General features: G+C 35.8%; 1 protein-coding gene across 1 annotated transcript in view; it reads left to right on the forward strand.

Annotated features, from left to right (window-relative positions):
- The window catches only part of LNPK (lunapark, ER junction formation factor), a 91,527-nt gene that overhangs the window by 25,865 nt on the left and 53,448 nt on the right, over nt 1-12,214 (forward strand). The window lies entirely within an intron of this gene.

The following is a 12,214-nucleotide window of genomic DNA, read 5'->3' on the forward strand; positions in this document are numbered from 1 at the left end:
AGTTAAAAGTGATGACAGTGATGAGAAGCAAACACAGTGGTGGGGGTAAGCATCAGAAGTGAACATGTTGTGAACAAAGGCGTCCATGAACTAAGGTTGAGAAGAAACAGAATGATAGAATAGTTTTGATGGCATTCGAGTTACAAGATACCTGAATAGCCTCTGAAGCATCATAGCAAAGTACATTTATTAATTAACATTTATTATTTATGTCCCTGAGACATCAAAGATTACTTTTTTTTTTGGGTAAAGCAAGTGTTATCATTCCTATTTTTATAGTTGAAGAAACTGAGGCCAGAGGTTAAGTGATTTGTGCAGAGTCAGAACTAGTAACCTCTGTGGCTGGCTTTCAGCTTGGGTCTTCTTGGCTGTAGACCCAACACTATCCACTCTGCTACTTTTTTGGGGGTAAATTTATTATTTACTTTTAGTTTTCTTTTCTTTCTAAATTTTGAATTACAATTCTCTCCTTCCCTATAATCCTTCTCCCCACCCTCTGAGAAAGAAAACAATATGATGGCAATTTATACATGTGAAATTATGCAAAATATTTCCACAGTGGCCATATTTTTTAAAAAGCAAGAAAAATAAACAAGTGAGAAAATTATTCTTTAATTTGTACTGATTTTATCAGTTCTCTCTGGAGATAGCATTTTTTGATTATCATTCCTTTGGAATTGTCTTGGATCATTATATTGATCAGAATAGCTAAGTCTTTCACATTTTGTCATCCTTTCAACATTGCTTTTTACTACTCTTGGTTCTTCTCATTTCACTTTTCCTAATTCATGTAGGTCTTGCCATGTTTTTCTGAAAGCAATCCTCCTACCCATCATTCCTTACAGCACAATAGTACTCTATCAGAATCATTCCATTTCTTCGCCACCACAAAAAGAACTGCTATAAATATTTTTGTATAGTTTTCCTTTTTCTTTCATTTCTTTGGGATACAGACCTTTGCAGTGGTGGTGTTAGGTCAAAGTTATGCACAATTTTATAGCTCTTTGGGCATAGTTCTAAATTGTTTTCCAGAATGGTTAGACCAGTTCACAACTCCATTGATTAGTTTACCTATTTTTCTCTCATCTCCTTCAGCATTTATTATTTCTGATAGGTGAGAAGTGGTACCTCAGAATTTTAAAATTTGTATTCCTTTAATCAGTAGTGATTTATATATATTTTTTGACATATCCTATACAGTTTGTCACTGTACCCTCTAGGTAGGGTACTTCTTCTAGCTACCCTGATGATAATAACAATTTTTAAGTTACCAATAACATCTTTTCTTATAGGAATAGAAATCATTTGAACTTATTGGGTCCCTTAAAATTTTTTTTCCCCTTTGCAAGGAATTAAGTTAAGGGGTTTGATTAAATATGTGAGAATTCTAAATTAATATTGTGGTCACTGATTTAAAAATATTAAAGCTCAAGTCAAATTGACTTTCAATAGTTTTATTTACAAAGAGGTGGAAAAAGTGAAAGTGAAAAGGGTAGCTAACAAGACATATTAATAAGCTTAGTAGCCCTTCTCAGGTGAAGTTTCCCACATCATGTAGTGTCTTCAGCTAAAAGTTCCACCAGCGCAGCCTTCTCCAAAGCCAAGGCAAGAACCTCCAGAAGCCAGGAAGGGAAGGCTCGCTGCTCACTCACTCAGGTCAGAGTCCATAGCTCCAAGCTGCAGTCCCAGTCCAAGATCCTCCAAACTGAAGATTCAAGCCGAAGACATCTCCAGCAGAATGAAATCTTTCAGGACATTTTATAGTCACTTCTTATCCCTTTCCCTCTTCACAGGGGCCAATCACAGCTTCCAAATTGCCTAGCACTGCCCAGGGAGGCAGTGTCTGTGGGTTCTACTTCTCACCTTCTTATCAAAGAACTCACAAGTTTCTGATTGATTAGGTTAAAAGGGTGGTGCTCTCCAAGTAAGTTGAGTTGTGAATTCTTTTCTTCAAGTAAGTTGACTTGTGATTTCTCTTCAAGTAAGTGACTTGTGAATTCTCTTACTTGATGGCTAACAAAGTATTAAATAGGGGTTAAGTATGAGTTAAGTATGGGTTAAGTAGATTGATTAAAAATAGACAAAGCCCGGGCAGCTGGGTAGCTCAGTGGAGTGAGAGTCAGGCCTAGAGACAGGAGGTCCTAGGTTCAAACCCGGCCTCAGCCACTTCCCAGCTGTGTGACCTTGGGCAAGTCACTTGACCCCCATTGCCCACCCTTACCACTCTTCCACCTATGAGACAATACACCGAAATACAAGGGTTAAAAAAAAATAGACAAAGCCATAAAGAATTCCCTTTTACACCTTTCTTAATTATCTTTTGGTGATTCTCTTGAGTTCTGTGCTTGGGCATCAAATTTTCTGTTTAAGTCAGAACTTTAGGAATGCTTCTATTTTATTAAATGACCATGCTTTCCCCTGTAAGAATATAGTCAATTTAGACCCAGTTCCCTTGCTCTCTGAATATCATATTCCATGCCTTCTGGTCCTTCAATGTGATGCTGCCAGGTCCTGTGTTATCCTAACTGTGGCTCCATGATACTGGAATTTTGTTTTTGTTTGTTTTTTTGGCAACTTGTAGTATCTTTTTCTAGGTCTGATAGTTCTTGACTATAACATTCCTGGGCATTGTCAATTGGGGATTAAATGCAGGAAGTTGATCTGTGGATTCTTTCCATCTCCATTTTACCCTCTTCAAGAATGTGGGGGCAGTTTTCTTGGATAATTTTCTGTAGAATTAATGTCCAGGCTTTTTTTTTTTTTTTGTCATGATTTTCTGGTAATCCAATAATTCTTAAATTGTCTCTTCTGGATCTATTTTAGACTCTTGCTGCCTTGTGAAGCCGTTTGCTTCTAGTTGTTGGATTCTAATTTTTAAAGACTGAATTTTATCTCTGGCTGTTTGATCATTCTTTTCCTTTTGGTCTGTTTTTCTTTGTAGGTCATCTTTCACTTTTTTGCCTCATTTTCAAGTTGGGCAATTCTGACTTTCAAGACACTATTTTCTTGTTTTAGTTCATGTGCCTCTGTTTCCAGATGAAGTATTTTGCTTTTTAAATTCTTTTCCCAATTGGCTTCAGCCTCTCTTAATTGTTAGTTTTAATTGTGTTTTGAGTTCTTACAAAGCCTATGTCCAATTCACTGGATTTCCTGAGTTTTTTGCTTGGTGTTCTTTGGACCTCCTCTGTTCCATTTGTTCTTTGTTCATTTCCTGTAATTTCTTTTTCTTTTTCTGTTGTTTATTCATATCCTCCCCCCACCCCCCATTCTTGCTCCTCTGTTTATTTTTGGACTTTTCAGTCCAAAAGGGGCTTCTTCTCTGCTCTGCTGATTAGCAAGATTAGGCTGATGTGATGGAGTATTAATGAGCCCTGAGACCAGATCTTCCCCAGCTGCCAGCAGAAGGTGAAGTTGAAAGTGTAGAGGCTAAAGGTAGTTACCCTTGTCCTCCTCTCTACTCTTTTTTGCTAGTCTCCTCCCTGCCAGCTGCTCAGTCATAGCCCTGAGCTTTCCGTGGTAGTACCAATGCACTCTAGTTGTGGTTGCAGCCTTTGCCCTGGGATCCCATTCAGCCAGATTCTTACCACTGGTCTCAGCACAATAGATGGGGAGGATCCTTGGAGACTGAACTTCCCTGCCCTCTTAAGGCTTCTTATATGCCTTAAGCCAGGCTGAGATAATATGCAGAGCTGGATGTGTCCTGAAGCTCAAACTTCCAGAGGCAGAGGCCCAAGATGGAGAATGGTGACTGAAGGCTGCGACCAGGCTACCCTCCTCTCTGCCCCTCTCTTCCAGCCGCTTCCCTGCCAGCTGTGGTCAGAGCCCTGAGCCTTGGGTAGCTGGGGAAGCAAGGTACTCCCTAATCAGTCATGATTTAGAGCGTTTTTTTTTTTTTTCATATAACTTGATTTCTTCTGAAAACTGCCTGTTCATATCATTTATCTATTAAGGAATGTCTTCTAGTTTTATAAATTTGGTTCAGTTTTATACTTAATATGTATTTGAGAAATGAATTCTTTATCAGAGAAACTTGTAAAATTTTTGGATATTACTTCGTTGTTTATGGTACCTTTTAGCAAAATGTAAGAATTCATAACCTCAAAAAAGGTAATTTTCACTTATCTTTCAATTATTTAGTATCTTTCAATATTTCATGTATTTAAATATCTATCAATTATTCACTTAATATTCACATACTCCTGAAGAATTCCTCCTTTTGGCCCATTTTGGACAACTAAGACATGATTATACAGAAAAAAAGCAAATTGTTCACTAAACTATAGGATGTTTGAAAGGATCTTAATTATGTGAGAATTTTTTGTTAGTAATAAAATTTTATCTTTTTTTTTGTTTGTTTAAAAACTTGTCCTCCTGGTGGCATCTGGGTGGCTTAGTGGATTGAGAGTCAGACCTTGAGACAGGAGGTCCAAGGTTCAAATCTGGCCTCAGACACTTACCAGCTGTGTGACCCTGGGCAAGTCATTTAACCCCCTTTGCCTAGCCCTTATCACTCTTCTGCTTTACAACCAATACACAGTATTGATACAGAAGGTAAGGCTTTTAAAAACAAACAAACAAACAAACAAACAAACAAACAAACAAACAAAAACTTTTATTTCTTTAAAAAATGTTTTATGGAGGTTCCCCTTCTCCCCCCAACTTTTTTTTTTTTTTTTTTTTTTAACATCAAGAATCTTCCCTTGCAGGAACAATAAAAATAAGCAAACTATACCGGTGTATACAGCATCATGTTCCCATGGTCTCCCAACTTTAATAAGCATAATGTATTTTCACTGTTTGTTTTCTATGACCAAGACTGGTCACTGAAATTAATTTGGATTCAGTTATTTTTTAGTGTTCTAATTATGTTTTTATTACTAATGAATATATCATTCTGACTCTGTTTTCTCTGCTCTGCATTGGTTCACAAATATTCCAAAGGACCTGCATTCAGATTTCCTTTCTGATGCTTACCTTAGACAAGTCACTTCTTTGGGCCTCAGTTTCCTGAGAGATACAATGAAGGTCTGCCCTAAGCTACCTTTAATTTCCCTTCTAACCCTAGATCCTTCCATTTGTTCTTTCTTATAGTGAAATATACCTATAGGATGTTCATGATTGCTTAGGGCTTTGAAGTCACATTAAAGATACTTTATACTTATATACATTTACTGAGTTTATGCCTTACAGAATTTGAGGTGAATATAAACTATAGCTCTGTTGACCAAGGTCAACTTTATAACGAACATATTGTTATTCATGTAAAAAAAATACAAAATGATTGAGGTCATGATTTAATTTGCATTCTTGGGGCCAATGCCAAGTAATCCATTTATAATTGAGTTGGTACTATAATTTGCTATTTTCAGCAAGTAAATTTCCTTAGATTTGGGCCCAGAAAATAATTATGCCAATTTCTGGATTTTACTCCTATAGTGAAACATCAGAGAGGAACTCCAGTATAATTTTTTTTCTTAAATTGGATTTGATAAAAAGAGCAGGTAAAATGAAATAGTAGTAGTATTCTATAATAGAAAATTGATAAAAATGAAAGGAAAATGCAAATTGTTTAGCTCAAGGAGAATTTAATTTATAATAAATTGAAATCATTCCCTTGTAGAACTAATGTGTATAAAGCTAATCCCTCTATACTGAAGGAGCAAATAAGAAGAGGGAAAATGAACTTAGTTGGAGCATTTGACAATATTCAACCTTTTCCCATTTTTTGGACATTTTTGTTTCAGTTTCTGGAATGTTTTGGACTGTAGGTAGGTTTTTGGTGGTCTGGTAAACCTCTGTATGATAGGGAAAAGGTGAAAGAGAATTGAAGATTGGACTTACTGCTTGGAAGCAGAATAGTAGCCCTGTGACTTAGTTCATTTGCAACCCTGAGTGTTTTTTTAAAAATTTAATTTAATTAAAAAGTTTTTTTTTTTTGCTTCATTTATTTATTTATTTGTTTGCTTTATGCTGAGTACAGATAGCATAGTATAACACCAAGTTCTTTAAATTAAGAATGCCATTTTTGGTCATACTAATTCTCTAGTCAGACCTCTTTTCTGCCTTTCAAAGAGATATAAATTTTTTTTTGTGGGAGAATATCTGCTATGATTTATGGCTTCACGAATGAATCTAAATCCTTTATGAACCTTCTTGTGCACACACAAATAATAAATTTGATATGAAATTGCAAATAACATTTATCTTTGTCTTCCATGTTGCCTTAAATGAGACATAATTGTAAAGTACTTTAAATAGAATCTTGAAGAGATAAATATATGGGGGAAAAGCTGGCATAGAAACTAGAATTTTATTTCTCACAAAAACTAATGGACATTCTTTAAGTGTATTCTATGGACTATATGAACAGATATAGTCTTCTATCTCAATGTAGATTATATGGAATTTAGTATGGTGTGTTCGTTATCAAGAAACATTTATTATGTGAACAGTTTAACCTCCTAAAGAAAATAGATTTTTATTATATCTTCACTGTTTTAGTAAGTTTCTTGATTTTTCAATTATTGTCACAAAGTTAACTTTTTGAAGGATAATTAAGATATGGTTGCATTGTCTTTCTCCTGAGATGCTTCTTTAGTTCTGCACAAGATTCAGTCAGCCCTTGCTCTCAAGGAGCTCTACAGCTATTTAATTATGTTATAGCACGTCCCCGATCATTATAACTATTTTTATAATGCAGTATATACATTATCTTCTTTGAGCTTCACAATAAGCTGGCAAGGTGAGTGTAGATATTATCTCCTTTTACATATGAGAAAAATGAAACTTGGAGAGATTAATTTGTGTTCACAGGCTAGTACATGCCACGGGTGGAATTCAAACTTAGCTCATGTATCACCAAATCTTGTGCTTTTTAAATTACACTAGACTGTATCTCAAAATAAGGTACCAGCTTTAGATTTTTTTTTTTTTAATTTTTTTTTTTTTTTAATTTTAAACCCTTAACTTCTGTGTATTGACTTATAGGTGGAAGAGTGGTAAGGGTAGGCAATGGGGGTCAAGTGACTTGCCCAGGGTCACACAGCTGGGAAGTGTCTGAGGCTGGATTTGAACCTAGGACCTCCCGTCTCTAGGCCTGGCTCTCAATCCACTGAGCTACCCAGCTGCCCCCCAGCTTTAGATTTTAATCCCTTTATGAGCCTAGTACCAGTTAATGTTGCCCAACTCTATGGGAATAAGTTAACATTTCTAATCCCTGTTTGTGCCATGTTGCAAATGTGTATCATTGGACCCAAGCTAGATGAAATGACCGTGTGAAGAAATCCATTTTCATTCAGAAAAACACGTCAAGATGTATTCTATAATTGTGTTGAAATATTTTAGTATAAAAAGAATTAGCATTTTTATTGTTACTCTTCAGCAATATATAGGTGCTATAGAAGATTAAAGACCTCCCTATTCTCAGGAGTATAGTTTAGTTAGGTGAGAAATAAGACACATATATGAAATAACTGGGGAATAAATGATAGGACAAGGTAGATGATGAGTGCTTTACACTTAATGTAGCTTAAAGTGTATGTTGTAGCCCACATGAGGAAATTAATTTAACTTTGAAAGAAGCAAACCCTTTTAAGGACCATTTAGAACTAGCTGAAATTCCACTTTGGTATTATAGCAACATAAATGTGACTCTACTTGAATTAAGCACAGTAACAAAACAATGAGACCAATCCTTTGGTGCCCTGGACTAAAGAAGTTATCAAAGTAAGATAGAGTTAATTATAAATAAGTTAGACTTATTAGTTAGGACTGAGTAATGACTTTCAGATTTGACAATTAATAGATTGCTGCTAACTTTGGAGAAGGTGGTTTCAGTTGGGTAAGGAGGCTAGAAGTCATACTGTAAAAGGGCAGCAAATAGGTAGCACATATCAACAAAACACTAAATCAAGCCCTGATTTGTGTTTGCTGATTTCTGGTGTGTAAATGTTCATACTCATTTGTTAACTATCAGCTCTTGCAAGCTAGCATGAGCTGGCTCCAGCACAACTCTGAAAATGTTGGAAAGTAGTAGAGTTTAAAGATTAGAGATATAAAGGGAGTGATCAATTTAGCAGTCTGCTGAAGGTAAAAGGAGGAAGTATGGATTAAGGACACACGTAGAAAGAAGAGTTGGTGTTGGCAAGGAGAAAGGTCAGAAATTAAGGGAAAAGAAGTAAAGGAGAAGCATGATGTCAAGGGTTTTTGAGGTTAAGAGCATGGGAGAAATTGAATTCCTATCAGAGGACTTCATTTTTCTCAGTAAAATAAGGAAAAGTCTTTAGTTGAGACATGAATTGGGGGTGAGGTGTGGGAGGCTTGATATGACAAGATGAGGTTTGCAAAAGTTTCTATGGGTGAGGTAGAGGATGCTGAGGGTATAGTTTACCTATCTTAGTAAGACTTTTGATCTTAGCAAAACTTTTGATAAAGTATTTCATACACTTTTTGTGGAGAAAATTGAGAGATGTAGATTAGACTAGAGGTTAAACAGTTAAAAAAATACAACAAACCATTTTTATCTTTTGAGCCATACAAAATAGTAGGTGGTGGCTAGATTTGGCTCATGAGCCATAGTTTGTCAACTCTGATAATAGTTTAATGAATTAAATTCAGAAATAGTTGAATGTCTATAAGATTCAAAGCATTGTTAATAATGCTTCAGTGCTAACATGGTAAGAGGAGATCTCTAGTAGAGTACTCCAGGGATCTGTGTTTGCTCCTGTGCTATTTAATAATATTTTAACATTTTTGAATAAAGGCTTAGATGTCAGGTTATTCAAATTTGCCGGTGACAGAATGTCTGGTGGCCTATCTTAACACAGTATTTAAGAAGATCCTCAAAATATCTTGAGGATATCTATGCCAAATATGCTAAAAAAATAAATAATCAAGTCTTACATGTAGTTGCAAAAATTAACTTCACAGTTGCAAGATAATAGAGGCATGGTTAGCTAGCCCTTGTTCTAGAAAAAAAAAAAAGATCTGAGTCCTTTTGGTGGACTGCAAGCTTAGTATGAGTTAGTGTGATGTGGTAGTCACAAAAGCTAAGTGATCTTGAGTTCAATTAAGAAGATAGATAATAATTCCATTATATTCTGTCTTCCTATGACATCAGCATGAGTATTGTGTTGGCTTCTGGGCACCACGGCTTAAGGACACTGATCAGTTAGAGAGTTTCCATGGGAATACAACTAGAATGGTGAATGGCTATGAGCTTTCGAAATGAGGATTTGTTAATGGAATGGTCACATTTAACCTGGAGAAGAGAAGACCTGGAGAGAGACAGGGTGGTTGTCTTCAGGAATTTGACTTGTCACATGGGAGAGTGACTGTTCTTCTACTTTGCCCCAGAGGGCAGAACCAGGAACACTGGGTTGAAATTGCAAAAAGAAGAAAATTGAGGCTTGACCTTTGGACAACTTTCTAACAATTTGTATTGCCCAAAAGTTTAATGGATGGTCTTTTTTTTTTTTTAATTTTTTATTTTTAGAAAAATTTTCCATGGTTACATAATTCATGTTTTTACTTTACCCGCTCAAGGTCTCTCCTCTCCCCCCCCCCCCCCCCCCATATCTAATTCGCATTTCCACTGGTTTTAACATGTGTGGTCAGTCAAGACTTATTTACATATTATTGATTGTTACATTGGTGTGGTCCTTTCGGGTCTACATCCCCAATCATGTTCTCATCTACCCATGTGTTCAAGTAGTTGTTTTTCTTCTGTGTTTCCTCTCCTGTAGTTCTTCCTCTGAATGTGGTAGCGTTCTTTTCCATAAATCCCTCAGAATTGTCTTGGGTCATTGCATTGCTGCTAGTACAGAAGTCCATTACATTCTATTTTATCACACAGTATTGGTCTCTGTGTATAATGTTCTTCTGGCTCTGCTCCTTTTGCTCTGCATCAGTTCCTGGAGATCTTTCCAGTTTTCATGGAATTCCTCCAGTTTATTATTCCTTTGAGCACAATAGTATTCCATCACCAGCATATACCACAATTTGTTCAGCCATTCCCCAATTGAAGGGCATACCCTAATTTTCCAGTTTTTTGCCACCACAAAAAGTGCAGCTATAAATATTTTTGTACAGGTCTGTTTATCTATGATCTCTTTGGGGTACAAACCCAACAATGGTATGGCTGGATCAAAGGGCAGGCATTCTTTTATAGCCCTTTGAGTATAGTTCCAAATTTCCATCCAGAATGATTGGATCAGTTCACAACTCTGCCAGCAATGCATTAATGTCCCAATTTTGCCACATCCCCTCCAACATTCATTACTCTCCCCTTCTCTCATTTTAGCCAATCTATTAGGTGTGAGGTGGTACCTCAGAGTTGTTTTGATTTGCATTTCTCTAATTAATAGAGATTTAGAACATTTTCTCATGTGCTTATTGATATTTTTGATTTCTTTATCTGAAAATTGCCTGTTCATGTCCCTTTCCCATTTATCAATTGGGGAATGGCTTGATTTTTTTATACAATTGATTTAACTCCTTGTATATTTGAGTAATTAGACCTCTGTCAGAATTTTTTGTTATAAAGATTTTTTCCCAGTTTGTTGTTTCCCTTCTGATTTTGGTTGCATTGTTTTTGTTTATATAAAACCTTTTTAATTTAATATAATCAAAATTATTTATTTTACATTTTGTAATTTTTTCTAACTCTTGCTTGGTTTTAAAATCTTTCCTTTCCCAGAGATCTGACAAGTATACTCTTCTGTGTTCACTTAATTTACTTACAGTTTCCTTCATTATATTCAAGTCTTTCACCCATTCTGAATTTATGTTGGTGTAGGGTGTGAGATGTTGATCTAAACCTAATCTCTTCCATATTGTTTTCCAATTTTCCCAGCAGTTTTTGTCAAATATGGATTTTTGTCCCAAAAGTTGGGCTCTTTGGGTTTATCATACACTGTTTTGCTGACATCACTTACCCCAAGTCTATTCCACTGATCTTCCCTTCTATCTCTTAGCCAGTACCATATTGTTTTGATGACAGCTGCTTTATGGTATAGCTTAATATCTGGTACTGCTAGGCCACCTTCCTTCACATTTTTTTTCATTATTTCCCTTGATATTCTTGATCTTTTGTTCTTCCAAATAAACTTTGTTATAGTTTTTTCTAATGTAATAAAAAATGTTTTTTGTAGTTTGATAGGTATGGCACTAAATAGGTAAATTAATTTGGGTAGAATGGTCATTTTTATGATGATTCATTGAATAAGTCTTAGCTACTGATTGCATGCACAGGGTGAAGGAAATTAAGGAATGAGGACTCCGTGGTTGCAACCCTGTTTCCTTGGAAGGATGGTAGAGCCTTTACTTTAGATAGGAAAGTTTGAAAGATGAGTGGGTTTGAGGGGAAAGAAAAGTTATGTTTTGGACATATGAGATACCTATGAGGTATAAATTTCAAAATTTCCAATAGGTAGTTGGTAATGCAGAACTGGGGTCCAAGATGAAAACTAGAGCTATATATATTGCTATGGTAGTCATTGTGTTGATTGATAATTGAATTGATCTGTGGGTCTTATGAAATCACCAAGAGAGCATGTAGAGAGAAGAGGGATCATTCCAATAATTTAGGGGCACTCATAAGTGGGTAACATAGAAATGATAATCTGCAAAGGATAATTGAGAAGCAGCAATGAGTTTAGTAGGAGGAAAACCAAAACCTTGATACAAAAGCATACAGAAAGGGAAGCGTGTCAACATTGTCAAATGCTGCAGAAAGGTCAAGAAGAATGAGAATTGAGAAAAGTTTATTGTGTCTCTATGTTTGAGAGATTATTAGCAGTTTTGAGGAAAGCAATTTCAGGTCAAGTGGAAAAGCCAAATTGCTAAGGGCTAGGAAATGAATGAGAGGAGATGAAATGGAAACAGTTTATTTAGGTTATGAAAGGGAGGAGGGATATAGAATGACAATTTTGAGGTCAAGCGAAAATTTTTTAAGGATGGGGAAAGACCTGGGCCTGGCTGTAGGAAGGAAAAAATATTAGTATTCAGAATAGAAAAGGTTGGTCATGATGAGAAGAAAGATTGTCTCTTCACCTGAAATTAGAGGAAAGATTATGGGACATGATATCAAGGCATTTTTGAGATGTAGAATTGTTGACAAAAATGAGCTCATGGTGAATACTCTTATTTTTTCAGTAAAGTGAGACTAAGGGGCAACTAGGTGACTCAGTGAATTGAGAGTCAGACCCAGAGATGG

This window comes from Gracilinanus agilis, chromosome 3 (assembly GCF_016433145.1).
Source record: "Gracilinanus agilis isolate LMUSP501 chromosome 3, AgileGrace, whole genome shotgun sequence".
In the NCBI taxonomy this organism is placed as follows: Eukaryota; Metazoa; Chordata; class Mammalia; order Didelphimorphia; family Didelphidae; genus Gracilinanus; species Gracilinanus agilis.